Below are 15,662 nucleotides of genomic sequence, written 5' to 3' on the forward strand. Positions count from 1 at the left end.
TCTTTAGATGATATGAGCCCTCTTGCAAACAAGGACAAAACTCCTTTAATCACTTTTCTCTTACACCCTGCTGCTCCTCTTCTTTCTATTTGTCTCAATTACAACAACATTAAATTCACACTGGCATTTCCCAGTTTCTCAAATAGTGACTAATATAAAGCAAAATGCATTTTTTTGTCTATAAATCCTGACTTCCCCATGTGTAAACAAGGTGGTTACTCATTTACTTTTCTAATCATCTCATAAATCACACCTTGCCCCAGACTAGAAATTCATCACCTTAAACTGCTACAACCTGCTCTGTAGCTGATGCCTTCCTACTCTTGCAGCATGGAGGTTTTTAGAAATTCTGCAATTTCATTTTTTTAATGAAAAGGTGTTTAAAAAAAGAATGTCTAGAAATTAATATTCTGTATCTAAGTGGGTTGTCAGTATGTACATTTGTGCTTTTCCTGAGTGTGTATTCATGCACTCAAGACTGACAAATTTTTATCTCAGTTGTATGCTCAGGGAATAGCATCAAGGCACCTTTCTCTTCCCTCCTTTCGTCTTTCTGACATCACATTTGCTGGTGTAAAAAAGAAAGGCACAATATCACCGTCATATTTTCTGAAAAACCTCTTTGCCCAGGGTTCTTCTCCTGGGAAGCTGAGAAGCCTCAGAGAAAAATGAAAACAATAATTATCTGATTTGCTTCTCCTGTGTTTTGCTACTTTGGAATATGTTTGGACATTGTTTACCAACAGGTGATTGTTTCATTGGTTTCTGCTGTGAATTGTTTTGACTCAATGGCCAATTACAGCCAAGCTGTGTCAAGGCTTTGGAAAATTACACAAGTTTTCTTTAGTATCTTTTAGCCTTCTGTAAGTATCCTTTCTGTATTCTTTAGTATAGTTTAGTTTAGTATTCTTTAATATAATATAGATCATAAAATAATAAATTAGCCTTCTGAGAACATGGAGTCAGATGTATCATTCCTTCCTGCCACGGGGCACCTCACAAATACAAGAGCACATGCTCTGCCATACCCATTCTTCTCAACATCAGAATTTCTGGAAAAAAACCAAACCAACTTGTGGCCTCAAAGCAATGGGTGGATGCAGGAATATACTCACAAAAACATATCTGAGACAACAGGATTTCAGCCAATAACAGGAAGCTCAACATAAAGAGCAGAAAAAAGCTGAGTGCTTCCACACGTGGATGTGACTCTGTTGTCTCTGGCTGGAGTAGTTTATCTGCAGCTTCTCTATATTTGCAGTGCCACATTTCCAGCCAAACTAACAAGAGTCCCTGAGAAGACTGCAGCTGAAGAACACGTGTACCTGGATGCACAGTAAAGTTATTTTTGCCTGAGGATCAAGATTTCCCTTGCTAGGAATTCACAGAATTACCAGGTTGGAAGAGACTTAAAGATCATCAAGTCCAACCCAGCCCCAACACCTCAACTAAATCCTGGCACCCAGTGCCACATCCAGGCTTTGTTAAACACAGCCAGGGATGGTGACTGCACCACCTCCCTGGGCAGCCATTCCAGAATGTTTTCACTGCAGGTCCCCAGCTGGGTAATAATTAGCACTGACTCCATCATTCCAGAAGGTTGATCAATCACTTTATTACACTATACTTATTAAAAAAACCATTGCCCTTACCAACAGTCACAATACAGACCAATTGGTCCTTCAATCTAATCACCATCACCACTGGCCAATTAAGAAACCACCCTTTGGTAAACAAATCTCCATAACACATTCCACATGTGCACAACAACAGGTGCAGCAAGTGAAGATAAGAATTATTTATCATTCTTTTCTCTGTTCTTACAGCCTTCCCCAGGGCAATGCCTGGGAAATTTGTGTGTTGCTCTCTGTGACCAGAGAGCTGCTGCCACAGAACTTTATCACTCTTTCTGTGAAAAACTTTTTCCTAATATCCAAACTAAACTTCCCTGGGTGCAGCTGGAGGCTGTGTGCTCTGGTTGTGTCAGTGCTGCTGGAGAAAGAGCCCAGCCCCAGCTGAGCACAGGCACCTTTCAGGAGCTGTGCAGAGTGATGAGGACAGCCCTGAGTCTCCTTTTCTCCAGGCTGAGCACCCCCAGCTCCCTCAGGGGTTCCTCTCAGGGTTTGTGTTCCCAGCCCCTCTTCAGCCTTGTTGCCCCCTCTGGATGTGCTCAAGGAGGGAAGTTGCAGAGGTGCTCTTATCCAGCAGGAAAACCAACATCAGGGATGGCAGAGCCAGGGATGGCAGGCCTGGCCTGAAATGAGTACAAGAAGGGCTGGAAGGAAGGACAGGACTCTTGGACTGACTGGGTACCTCCAAACCAGGAAATCCTTGGCCAGACTAGGACCAGCTGAATCCCTGGGGGTAAACCCCACTTGGCAAGGGGTGTGTTTGCACCAGCCAGTGCTGCAGCCCTGCCCTCCCAGCCCTGGGCACTCAGCTGTCTGTGCTCAGGGCCAGCTCTGGTACAGTGGAGCTGAGAGCTTGGGTCAAGCTGCTCTGGAAACTGCTCAGTTGGAGGAAATGCTAAGTGAGAAGGAAAAGCACCTGAGAAGCCTCATCTGGGGATGTACCCTGGGAGAGCTGCTCTGGTCCTTGCACTTGGTCCTGCTTGAGCTGTGTTGTTTAGGGTGCAGGTCCTCATTCCTTCTTCCCCCACTCCCCATTTCATGGCCAGCACTTTAATTCAACACTTTCACTGGTGTGTTTGGAGCTCGTGGAAAATGAGTTCCTTGCTGTTAAACTTGATGGTAAGTGCTTGCTGGCAAAGGAGATGGGAACCTTGCAGTATCTTATCTGTTGATGTCACAGCCATGGAATTCCCTGTTACTGTGTGGAGTTGATGGATTTTGTCTATGTAGGCCCTTGGGATATTCCCAAACATGACAAACTTTGAACTTTCAGATCACTGAAAGGGATGAGCCTTCCAACCAGGCAGAGAGGCAAACCTGACTGTTAACTAGAGCAGCAAAGATAACATGAAAGGCATCCTGATAGATCCTTTCTCCGTGTTTGCCATGGAGAAGTAAAAGCCCAGGACTTGGTACAAAGAGGGATATTCATGCTGATGAACTGATGAAGTGCTCAGGAGAGTTGGTGCACTGACCAACTCCATGCTCAGCATTTTCAACATCACCAATCCCAAACCAAAGGTTTAATCCAGAGGTTCAGTTGGCTCCAAGGAAACTTTTCCACACATATCTTCAGACTCAGATCTCTTTCTACATTGAGAACTAAACTGCACCAGAGCCCAAGGCTTGACATTTCCTTCTGCTGCCTCTTGTGAAACTGTTTGCACAGTTCCTGGTGTGGTTTTGCCCCATGTCAGCCACCACAGTCCCAGACAATACTTGGTCACATTTTAGAGCATAATATGGGCTAGGAATTATTCCAGTGGGCAACTGGGCTGCCCACACTCTTGTTTAGAGATAAAAGAGTTTAACCACATGGACGTGAGATGTCTGTTGCCAGCTGGACTCAGGAATAAATAACGTGTGTCACCCATTTGGTTACTAATAGACTCATAATTATTTATTCATCAGCTGAAACCCTGTTCAGATGCCTCCTTTGTAAGCCTGACGCTGATGCAAAGTGTTGCAATTAATCTTTTCACCCTCAAGTGTGTGATGAGCAATATCACATTTTAAAAAAATCTGGATGCTGCAAAGCAGTTGAGCAACAGAGTTCTCTACTCATGGTCATGGTTCTGCCCCATGGTAAACAACATAATTCAACCTGACTGAGGCCAGAAGACAGTAAACCAATATCCTAATGAAGATTTTCAATGGCAAACTTTAATAACAGTGTTTGAATTACTGTGTTCAAGTTCCTCAAACCCTCAGTGGTTTCCCAGCTCCTTTATTCTTTAATAGTAGCAAACAGCTATGAGGAATTCTGCCCTTGAAATATTTTTAGATGGGTTTTGGTGTTTTAGGGTAAGTTGTTCACCTGCAGCAGTGGCAGGTCCTGACTGGGATCTCCTTCCTGCCCTGAGAAATCCAAGGAAAAGGATTGCAGGAGAACTGAGCTGTGCAACTCCAGGGTAGGATGCTGAACACTTATGGCTCTGGGGTAACAGAGCTGACAGCTTTGCGCTGAACATCTGCTGATGCACAAAGGTGGGAATGGAAAGGAAAGAGAAAATGGCTTTGACACTTGGAACACAAACTCCAAATGCCTGTTTTGGTGTTAAAGGCCACGCCAAGGTCCTCAAGCACAAAGCACGGGGTACTGTCAGTACTGCCAGGTTCATGCTGTTCTTGAAGAGCTCACAGTGACTGAAGCAGAGAACATTGTGAGTTTAAAGCAGCTGAGGACACCGTGGCACATTGTTCTCTCCCTGGAGAATAACAGATAACTCCTTGGAAGTAGTGAACCAAATTAGTCCTTTTCAAAGGGTCAGAACTTGCTTCAAGCACTGAAAAAGGACTGGACAAATTAGTTCTGCACTTGAGAGTTAAATGAAAATGCACAGAAAAACTTCAGGATAGAAGCCAACCTTCCTTATAGACAGCCCTGCATGTACAAATGTTGGATTTGATAGAGGCAAAGCTTGGGAATGGAGCCTTATCCCAAACAATGGAAGGAGTGGTGAAGTTCACCAGAGCAGAAAAATCACTTCCAGAAGTTATAAACAATCTGTCAGAGAAGCTGTGGTCCTGTTCCACATGAAGAGCCAAAGCCCCAGAGGATCTGGACAAATCTGAAGCACACTGTTCATAGCTCTCTGTCCTTTCCAGCTTCCCCAAATTATCCCAGAGCTTGATTAGATTGTCCATGAGCCTATCTGGAAAAAAACAGAGGCTGACCAATCTTCTCAACATGAAGTTTCCATATTTATCTATATAAAGCACCATGAAATAGAAAAGTTATTTTACAAAAAAAAAGAGAATTTGGAAATATTTGCAGTAAGCATAGATCTGCACATAAATTTTTAAACAATAAGTGCATGGTTTTCTTTCAGATAGATGTCTAACTTTTTACAATATATTGATGAATGTACAGGTTTTCTCATACATATGCCATCCTTCACATGCCATTTATAGCTTCACAGTTCTTACAGTTTTACAGATCATGTGCTTGCCAGTTCTGATGCACAGATTAATGGAAAATCAACCACTTAAAAAAGAGACAAATCAGGCACTAAGCATATAAACTCTGCCAAGGAAGAAGTCAGCCTCGGAGGAAAATTAGTTTGTTTACTTTTCCCCAAGTACCACAACTCTTCCATTGAATCATGACAGCTTAAGTACCTTGTTTCTGATTATATGCTCAGACAAGGAGTGCTTCTGCAATTAATGAAGTACTGCTGTCAGGCACTAAATAAATTTAAACTCTGTCAATGGCATGTGTTGCTGGAAAGCTGCCAATCCAAATCTCTCCCTGGGACACAGATGCCTGCATTTCTCCAAACTTCTCCCTTGAATCTCTGAGCTGATGCTCCCACTCTCACCCTGAAATCACAGCACACCCCTGCACTCTGCTAAGTGCACAAAGCCCCCTTTGTTGAGCATGGGATTTTATGGGTTAACTGAGCTGTTTAACACCATCCACAAAGAGACACCTGCACGGCTGTGATGATGACAAACAAAATCCAGCTCGGTGTTAATAAAGAACCACATTTCCTTTAACGACTGGAAGGAGCAATCCCACGAAGCAGCTGGGGAGGATAATTTATTTATCAGAGGATCTTTAGGGCAGTGGCTCGTGGCTCTCCATTTCCAGGTACTGACACAGCTCACAAGTGATGATCAGCTGTGCCAGGGGTGATGTTACAGGCACGGCTGAGCTCCTCCAACAGCTTGTTGCTGCAAAAAGGAGTGACTTGTTATCACTCTATTCCTGCAGCAGATCCCTCACTTGCCTTGAGCTCTAGAACCTTTCCTCTCAGGGGGTGAAAGGATTTGATTCACTAAGCCAGGGAAAACGTATTTCTGTTTTTGCTGGTTGTTTTAGAAAGCTGAATCAGGTGCAGAATTAGAGGCAGGTGAGAACCTGTGAGAGAATTAAGGCTGGAGGAGGAGCAGGAACTCCCCATTTCAGCACAGCAAGTTCTTGAGGGGCTTTTTTTTGGACATCAATGTTTACAGAAGTAAAAAAGATGTACATCTAAATAATGAACATTTTACTGTGCTTTTCATCCAGCGCTGCCAGTCCCATGCAGGATAAAAGATCTGTGCCATCCACTCTCACACAAATCCCAGCCTGTAGGGAGCTACCCTGGGCAAACACGAGGAAATCACTAAAGATGGGAAGAGATTCCAGTTACAGTCTGGGTTAGAAACTGCGCCTTAGAGCCATCACACAAACTGCACAGAGGTGTAGCTCTGAAAATCCCAAATCCACAAACATTCCCTCACATGCCTTACCAGCAGTAGAGTCCTTTGAAGTAGTTATAGCCAGATTCCAAAATTTATTTTTTCTTCAACATTCCAAAGCTTTAAAAAAAAAAAGTAATTATTTTCTAGTTTTATTAAGGTTACTACTTCTCAGACAATTTAATATTTTCAGGGCTGAAAAGTTACCTAAAAATTATAAGGCATTAAAGCACATTTTATTGCTACCTTACAAAAACTCAGATTATATCAGATCTGAAAAAACTTAAATATTGACTTAAATCATGCAGACTTAATTTTGTTTTGTTTTGTGTCTGTAACTAATCAGATAGAGCAATACTTCTTTTCTCTTGGGAAAACAGTAAGGTTTTTAAAAGAAATAATGGCAGAGCTACAGAGCCAAGAGGAATTTAAATGCTGCTGACATCTCCAGCTCCTAGAAGTAGAAAGCTCTTCCAAAACTGTCAAATCTATTAATTCTCCATGTCACACTACAGAAAGCCTGTGAAATCCTGGATTTTACCCAGAAACGAAAAGATTTTTAGGTGAAATTAAGAAAAAAGAGTTTTTATCTTTTCATACGTTTTTGGGCTTTTTTTTAACTTGGAGTGTAAATCTGACTAAAATAACAATCTTCAAGCTTATTTAATGTTATATATTTATCATTTCTATACAACTTTCTGGTAAAGGATTATTGCCTGTTCGTATTTCTGTTTCTTAAACATGAGATCTCTCCTCATCTAGAATACAAAAACTTGTGAAAAGGAAAGGAGATGAACAAATATAAAGCCCTAAGCATGCATTGCCATTAAACAATATTCCAAATTTGTTTACTTTAAATTCTACCAGAATAGATAATAAATGAACTAATATTACCATCCCAAAAAGTGTGTAGGACATTTCCCCTCTTTTGGAAGAGTTCCAAACCCATCTCAGGTGTCACACTGTAATGGATGGATGGATCAGTGTCACCACTTTGGTGGCAATAACCTGCAAAACCCAAAATTTCTTCTCTTTTTAGATGTGTGTATTGAGTGAATATATTTTCTGTCCTACAGAGACAGTATTTAGGGGATGCAGATCTCTTATTTTCATAATTTTATTTCTTTACTCCTTTTCTATGACTTTCTCTGGAAAAAAAATTAGTGATGCAAACCAATCTCATGGAGCAATTTCCTGCTTGGTGCTTTTATGTAAAAACAGTGAGCTGGTGTGTAGACTGGAGAAACAGTTATTGCATCTTGACAATCAATCACCCAAATTAAAAATAAGCCAACTTCATTATTGTCTGAGAAAATAAGAAGTAATTAAAAATGAAGTATTTAGATAACAATTGTAATAAGTATCAAGAGCCTCTTATTTTCTCTCTATTGAGTTCTATCATAAAAGACAGAAACAGAGCAGATCAATTTTTTTCCAAAACAATTTCAATCTAGTTTTATAATTAAATCAAAGATAGATTTCCCCATTAGCACAACTATTGCAGTATCAGAGTAATTATGAATAATCAGCCAAGGGTATTTTTTACTGATTTTCCTTGTGCATCATTAATTATCTGAAGTGACAGGCCTAACATAATTTCTATCATGAATAAACAAGTAGAGGAAACACAGAGGAAGTCAAGTACAAATAACAAGGAGATGGCCTCTCTTTGAAAATCAGAGCAATCCTGCAAAATGTTAATGGCTGTTCTATTTAAATGAAGCTGCAAGACATTAAAGCTTGTGATGTGTTGCATATCATTAATTCTCAGTAAAAGTGTAGATGGAATTCATACTTAATTCAATGCAATTTTCTGCCAGTTAATGGCCCTGAGAATCAAACATTCACAAATGTAAATGGGAGTTGTTCCATACCAATACTTTATGGGCTTTAAGAACTGGCTTTTACTGTGAGTAGAAAACTATACCCGAGCAATTTTCCCTTTTCTTGAGTGTGACCTGATTTTTATATTTGTAATATGATGCTCTCTTCTGATGATTTATTGTATTACATGTGAAGTTTAAAGTATTTTTCAATTTGATACATTTTATTTAATGGATAAATAAGTACAAAAATTGCTAACATGGCTAGATTTCCTTTTTAAATTCTTGTCCCTTTTTGGTTGTTATTCCATTTTAATGCCAGAAATACCATTTAAGAATGACCTCATGATAATTCCATGGTTTTGAAAAAATTAGGCAGTATTTCCTTTTTTATATTTTTGAGGCTGTGACACCAAAAGAACAATTTCTCTCACCTTGTATAGTGAGATAATTATTGAGATTTTAAAAAATACTTTCTTTACTATCTGTTGGAGTAGAGATTTATGTATCTTTATAACTTTCAGCAGCTTGTACTCAGTCCTGGTGCTGATGGTGCTGGACATTAATCAGTGTTGCCAAATTCTGGTGGAAAAAAAATGGTCCAGGCTGCTTTGAAGGTCAGGGTTCTGTGTCCTCTGCTGTGTCTCAAAAACCTGCAGTAATGATGAAAAGTGCAAGAAAATGAAGCAACAACCACAAAAATTCCTGGAAGTTTTTCAGAGCAGTTTCACTTGTGTCTATGTGAAAGGAAGAATACTTCGAAATCTCCTTTTCCTGGTCCAAACCAGAGCACTCAATTCAACAACTCAAAACTTCACGTTCACTCCCAAAGCTCTGAGGTGACTTCTCCCAAAATCCCAGTTATCCCAGTGTGCTGATGGCTGCTTTACTGACTGCTGCCAACCCAGCTGAGCAGCTCCTGCATCCATCTTAAATGCTGGAACATTTCCAAGGGCTCTGTTTGCTCAGGAAATACCTTTGCCTACCAACCCAAGCAGCTCTGATAGCACCAGGACAGTAAAGGAGACTAAAGAATAAGCTGGGGAGTCTCTGCAAGGCTTTGCCATGAGAAAAATCAGATGTTAAACTCATATAATGCTCTGTACAACTGTAATGAATACAACTGCTCTGCATTTGGAAGAACCACAGCTTCCTTTACCATCAACACCTTATCTCTGTGAAATGGAAATTCTCTTTTGTGAATACAAGAGGGAGCTTGAAACACACCAGAACAACAAAATCCACAAAACTGGACCTTGCCTCTGCCTGGCAACTCTTAAATGTAGAATTATCTTTCTTTATGCTTCTCCAAGGTTAAAAGATTCAATGCTTTACAGGTTCTGAAGAGGAGATATTGTTAACGAGGTGATATTGTTAACAAGGTGATGATGATTTAAATTCTTTATGTATGATGCATATATGAAAATGTTGTCTAATCACTGTCAGAATTCCCATTTATGAGCATCCTGTGCATGCCTTCCAAGAGGTATAACTAAGTGTCATTGAAGATCGTGACAGATTTATTAAAAATATTTGCCAGTGAAGTGGATAACTCCATCAGATACATAATTGTTCAGGACAAAATTCACTTGTTCACATGATAAAGGTTCTGCAAAACATCTGCACAAGTGGAAGATGAAATAAATCTCCTTAAGAAAATTCAGTTTAAACTGGTTTGATCTACAAAGTGCTCTTCCTTTTAATTTTAAATAATGACTTCCTGTAAACACTATTGTCCTCTGTCACGTTGAGTTCTTAGTCCCAAGTATTTTGACCACAACATTGCTTAGGGTCAACTTATTTCATAATCCTAAAATTTATTATAGGTGTATTACTGCATAAATATTTTGCATAGATAATGAAGAACTAATATTTTATTAATATTTTTCATCATTCTTAACTAATGAAACTCATTCACAGAAGTTTCTCTGCATTGCAAGCTTACTTCTGAAGCTTACTGTTTTTAGTATATATTTGAAAATATTTGAAAACATGAATCCTTTGAGATTTTGAGTGTTATTCCTTTATAATTTCTCATGAGTTCTATAGTAAAACATTTCTGAAAGAAGCCAAAATCTTTCTACTACACAATCCTTCAGCCATACTGAAAAATTACTTGCACAACAGGCTTGAGAAATCTTTAATAACAGCTACAGTCAAGAATTGCCTGTTTTTCTCCACTGACTGAAAAAAGAAACCTAGCTCAGTTGCAGTTTTTTATACTGTATCTACAGATCTAAATGTAGAGCAGTCAGCACACATCTCACATTTACACAGGAACCTTTAGAAAAGATTGATATTGCAGGCAAGCTGTAAGTGCCAAGCACACAAAGAGCTTTGGAAAATAAGCATTTGAAGTGTACAGTTCTCTGCAGGATCTGCCAGCTCTGTGTGACATTGTTTTAGTTCCACTGCCATGAATGATAAATGACATTTCTTTCAAAATTCAAATCTGCAAAAGCAAAGACCTGATGTAGATATCATTGTGTGGAAATGCCACAACACTGAAGTATTTGTAGTGGCTTAAAGCCCTGTAACAACCACAGTATATTTTTGACTTCCTGCCAGTTGTTATGGATTTAACCTCTCATTATCAATTACCTGGTTTTTTATCATGGACTGATTTTATTATAAAAGGAAAATCTTCTGTGGACAAACTGTTTTGGAGAATGCCTAAAATATTAATCTTAGCTATTTATTACCAATAATACAATCCTATTTTCACTGTCTAATACACAATTAACAGAATAAAAATTTTAAAATTTGAATTTCAAAAAGAGTTTGCTAAGAAATTTGATAATTTTTACCCACCAGTTAAGGATTTACCAGTTTTTATGACATGAATATGCCACTTTGTTCAGTGTCACATGGGACCAAAAAATCTCCTTTGCCTGTTTTCAGAAACTCTTTTAGATGCAAAAACTTGAGCAGACTGTTACCTGTACAAGACAACCAATGAGGAAAAAATAATTACACACCAAAAAAAGAAAAAAAACCCCACCAAAACAACAACAACAACAAAACACAGGGAGAAGTGGAAAATCTTAAAGTCCTTATACCTTTTTGTCATTAGGTCAGGATTTGCCTCTTAGTGGAACACTCAGTAAAACCTGCTCAGAAAGCTCTTTAATTCCAGCTTCCTTGCCTCTGGCATATAATTACATCAAAGTAATTCCAAATTTACAACCACATGTAAGTAGACATGATGAAACAGTGTTACACCCAACCATTATTTTATTTTCCTCTGTAGAAACAAATAAACTTTATTCCCTGTCTGAAAAAGTTTTGGAATAATATAGAAATATCTATTATAAAAAAAATTATCCCAGATTTCATAGTAAACAAGAAATGTAATCTAGATAATTACAAACTAAGGTACAGTATACATTAGATTTTGCATATTAACACTTATTCATATTGGGCTAAAAGTCTAATGATCTCATTTTATTTTTTAAATAGTGAGACCTTCTGCCTTGCTATGGGTGAAATACCATTGATACACTCCCTCCCTCAAGATCCAGGAGACATTTTCAGCCTTCTGTCAATTCCTTCATCATTTTTATCCATTAGCTATAAAAGCATTCTTGTATAATATAATTAATTATCCCACATTCTTCCCGTTTCTTTGATTCCCCACCTCTAAGCCAGCCTCAAAATCTAAAAACTGAAATATTCAAATTCCAAGACTAAACCAAAAATTTGCTAAATGTGTACAATTATTAAAAGTGATGAAACAGCAACAACACTCAAACAAAGAAAGAAAATCCTCCTAATGCTTGAAACACACGTGCAAGGCTTTTCAGATTCTGGTGCTGAAAGCAAAATTGTTCATCATTTTCCAGATGGGAAAGTAAAGCAGTAAGTTTTCTCCTTTAGAAAGTATATTTTTAAAAAATTAAATATTTTTTGCAAAAAAAGTCACACCAAATATACAACATATATATTCACACACATATTATATATATAATTCTCCACTGACAGATCTTTGTTTTCCTAAAATTTCTTATTTCTAATTGAATAAATAACTTTCTTCTCTAGTGTCTGAAACACTCTTGTGCTGATGTTCCAGAAACACCCATGCAGCCATTTAAATTAAATCCTTAGTGCAGCACAGAATCATCCTTGAGGGAGCCACATGAAAATAAAACTTGATTTTTCTCTGTGAGAAGACACAATGTGTCAGTAGAAATCCTGCTATGCAATGTTGCTCTTTAATAATTTATTGGAGTCTCTGGGCCCTGGCTAAGCTGACAAATTTAATATGCTCAAGTGTTGAATAAACATGAGCTAAAGTATTTTTCCAAACAAACAAAACTGCTGCAAAAGAGTGGCATGGGGCAGATTAGGGTTTTCTTCAGTAATTTTTTTACAGCAGCACTATTTTTGGTGCTAGTTTCTTTAGTAAATTAGATAAAACACTATTTAAAACATGCCTACATTTACCAAATCACCCTCAGATTTCTTTTGTTCTACAGCTCCACATTTAACCTGCAGAGGTGGATGAAACACTGGGCTAATGGATCATCAAATTTCAGACTGCTGGAACTTGTGACAAGAAAAATCTAAAAGCAGAAGTTAAAAAAAAGACAAGCATATCCATATTTTTGCACCTTTTGTCATCTCAGTGTGTATCTCTCTTTCCAGGCTTTTAGATTATGAGGAAAAACAGTGTTTGGGTTTTTGATAATGCTTTTTCTTTCAGTGATCATTCACTCTCATAATCTATTTATCTTTTAGCCACTCATTGATATAACTCAAAGCATTCCTGCTTAGTTTTCTTAAAAAAACTTTGGTAAAGCTTTGATGAGGGAGTTTTTCAAATGAAAGCCAGCAGATTGTTCCTTTCTGTGTATTTCCAGATGTGTGAGACAGGGAATTCCTTTATCAGAGCCATGTTGGCTCTTCCCAAGAATTTAATACTCAAGTACCCACTTAAAATATTAATTATTGGAGTTTCTCTTACTTTATTAAGGCTTGCAGACCTCCCCTTCAGATCTCTGCTAGAATTCCTGGTGTTTTAGGTTGGAAATGGGTGTGTGTGTTCAATTCCTGTCTGATGGGGCAGTTCTCTGCTGTTCATGGGGCAGTTTTCTTCATCTCTCCCACAGCCAATCCTCCCTCCAGGAGATCTCTGCTGTCCACGGCCACTGAGTGTCCCTGCAGGGCTGATCAAATTCCAGCATCCCATGGGGAGATGCTCCGCCCAGGGCAGGAGCCAAGCATTCCTACCTGGATACAATCTGAGCCTGGAACAGCACAGCAGCCTTTGCCCACTGCATTCCCAGAGGAGCAGCTTTCTCCTGCCCTGCATTGCCAGAGGAAGAGCAGGCCCATCTGCAGCAGCCCTGGAGCTGCAGAGGAAAACTGCAGCCTTGTGCAGGATCCCTGCTCCAGCAGAAGCACAGCTGGCACTGCAGGAGGGCTGAGCCCCCATGGGATGGGACTGTGCCACCATCCTGACACACAGGGGGACAGCTCCTGCTCTGACTCTGGCTGTGGTGTTCTGTATCACTGCATTTTTTAAAAATGTATTTTCTTCCCTAGTAAAGAACTGTTATTCCTGCTCCCATACCTTTGCCTGAGAGCCCCTTAATTTCAAAATTACAATAATTCAGAGGGAGGGGGTTTACATTTTCCATTTTAAGGGAGGCTCCTGCCTTCCTTAGCAGACACCTGGCTTTCCAAACCAGGACACCTTGTTAAAAATTTGGATGTTTAGCACTTCCCAGTCCCCTGCAGCCCTTGTAGTAAGCAGTACAAAACATCTGCTTGTGGTGTGCCAGCTCATTCCCCTGCTCCTCCAGAAAGATGGGATAAGTGCTACCTATTCTTGAAAATTTCCTGCTTATTTTCTCCCTTCATGGGCTCTTTCACCTCCACCTAAAACACAAGACAATGCAAAGAAAGGCTGGGGATGGGAACATCTTCACTGCCTTCCGTGATAAACACAAATGCAAAGAATTCCTATTGTCTTTTTTTTTTCTTTTTTTTTCTTCTTCTTTTTTTTTTTTTTTTTTTTTTTTTTGTGATGGTCTTTTATCTCCTAAATACTAATTTAGTGCTGGAATCAGACTCTCTCCTCTGGCATCTCCTTTTGGTAAGTCTGAATAAATGTTTCTCATTTCTCTTTGTAAAAATGCAATTACACGGCCAACACTGCAGCTCCTCATTGGCTCACCTGTTACAAAAGACACTGAAATAAAGCAGTTTAATACAAAATACAGCCATGAGATAAGGTTCCCAAATATACACAGCATAAAAATCCCACAGATAAACATTTGGCATAATTTTTTTTCTCAATACTTTTATTTCCCATCTGCTCAGTGAATGTGATGCACAGATCTGCAGCCACAGCTTAGAGACAACTCCAGAGAAAAGTGACTTTAAAAGGCCCCTAAGAATATCCTGTGCTTTCTTTGGATAAATATGAACCAAAGTGTGTGGATTTTCAAGCATAAATAGCTCCTGAGGTGACAGGGAATGTAAGATTTCACTTGGAAGCAAAGGCACAGAATGGAAAAAGCAGCTCTTTTCTTTATCCTTTTTTTCTGTTTTTATGCATCAGACTTGAACCACTGAGATTATGTGGATGGGTCCTTTGAAAAATGAGATCTTGGAGGTGACAGCAGTACTAGCAAGGAGTTTTAATGAAATTAGTACTTTTATACTGAAATGAAAATGTTCATGCAGGAAATACGACTAACATTTTAACAATATTAATAAAAAAACACTTCCAATTAATTCTGCTACTTTGAAAGTGTTCAGAACTTTTCCATTCATGAGTTAAAGGCGGAATCAGAAGGATCCATCCTAAGTAGAACACAGTGGGGCAGACATGAAATTTCAGAGGGGTGGAAATACCAGAACCTCTTAGAAATAGAAATACCTACCTACTTAGAAATACCACAGCCTACCACTCATAAAACAGCAATAAAACTATTGATTTAGTAGTATTAATTAATGCTAAAAGTTGTCTCAGCTGGTAGAAACACTGTTCTTGAGCATAATTCTCTGTTGAGGGAAAGGAATAGAAACACAATATGGGTAAAAAATTAGCAATAATCTGTTTTTGGATTATATTAACAGGATGATTTTTAAAGACTGTTAGAATGGGAACAGCAGTGGGCGAGTTTGGGATTTTTTTCACAGTCTTAAGCCATGCCAGGGGAGGTTTAGGTTGGACATCAGGAGGAATTCCTTCCCAGAAAGGGCTGCCCAGGGAGGCAGTGGAGCCTCCATCCCTGGAGGTGCTTGAGGGAAGATGGAACTGCCATGGGCTGTCCCCACAGTGGTGTTCATTGACAGGTTGGATTCAATGACCTCAGAGCTTTTTCCCAACCTAAAAAAATTCCGTAATTCCGCGATTTCGTGACTCTGGGACTCCAGCGCTGGGCAAGGCCCTCAGCAATAGCCACGCCCCTCAGCACAGACCCCGCCCCTCAGCAATAGCCACGCCCCTCAGCACAGACCCCGCCCCTCATCAATAGCCACGCCCCTCAGCACAAGCCACGCCTCTCCACGA

General features: G+C 39.3%; 1 long non-coding RNA gene across 1 annotated transcript; it reads right to left on the bottom strand.

Annotated features, from left to right (window-relative positions):
- Positions 1 to 2,434: 2,434 nt before the first annotated feature.
- LOC135303530 (uncharacterized) lies at positions 2,435 to 15,568 on the bottom strand. The gene is made up of 6 exons (XR_010365022.1): positions 15,031 to 15,568; positions 10,952 to 11,079; positions 8,575 to 8,793; positions 6,369 to 6,437; positions 5,253 to 5,807; positions 2,435 to 4,786 (listed from the first exon to the last, which is right to left on the bottom strand). It is a non-coding gene; the product is annotated as an uncharacterized LOC135303530 (long non-coding RNA).
- Positions 15,569 to 15,662: the final 94 nt, after the last annotated feature.

Source organism: Passer domesticus, chromosome 1 (assembly GCF_036417665.1).
Source record: "Passer domesticus isolate bPasDom1 chromosome 1, bPasDom1.hap1, whole genome shotgun sequence".
NCBI classification, from domain to species: domain Eukaryota; kingdom Metazoa; phylum Chordata; class Aves; order Passeriformes; family Passeridae; genus Passer; species Passer domesticus.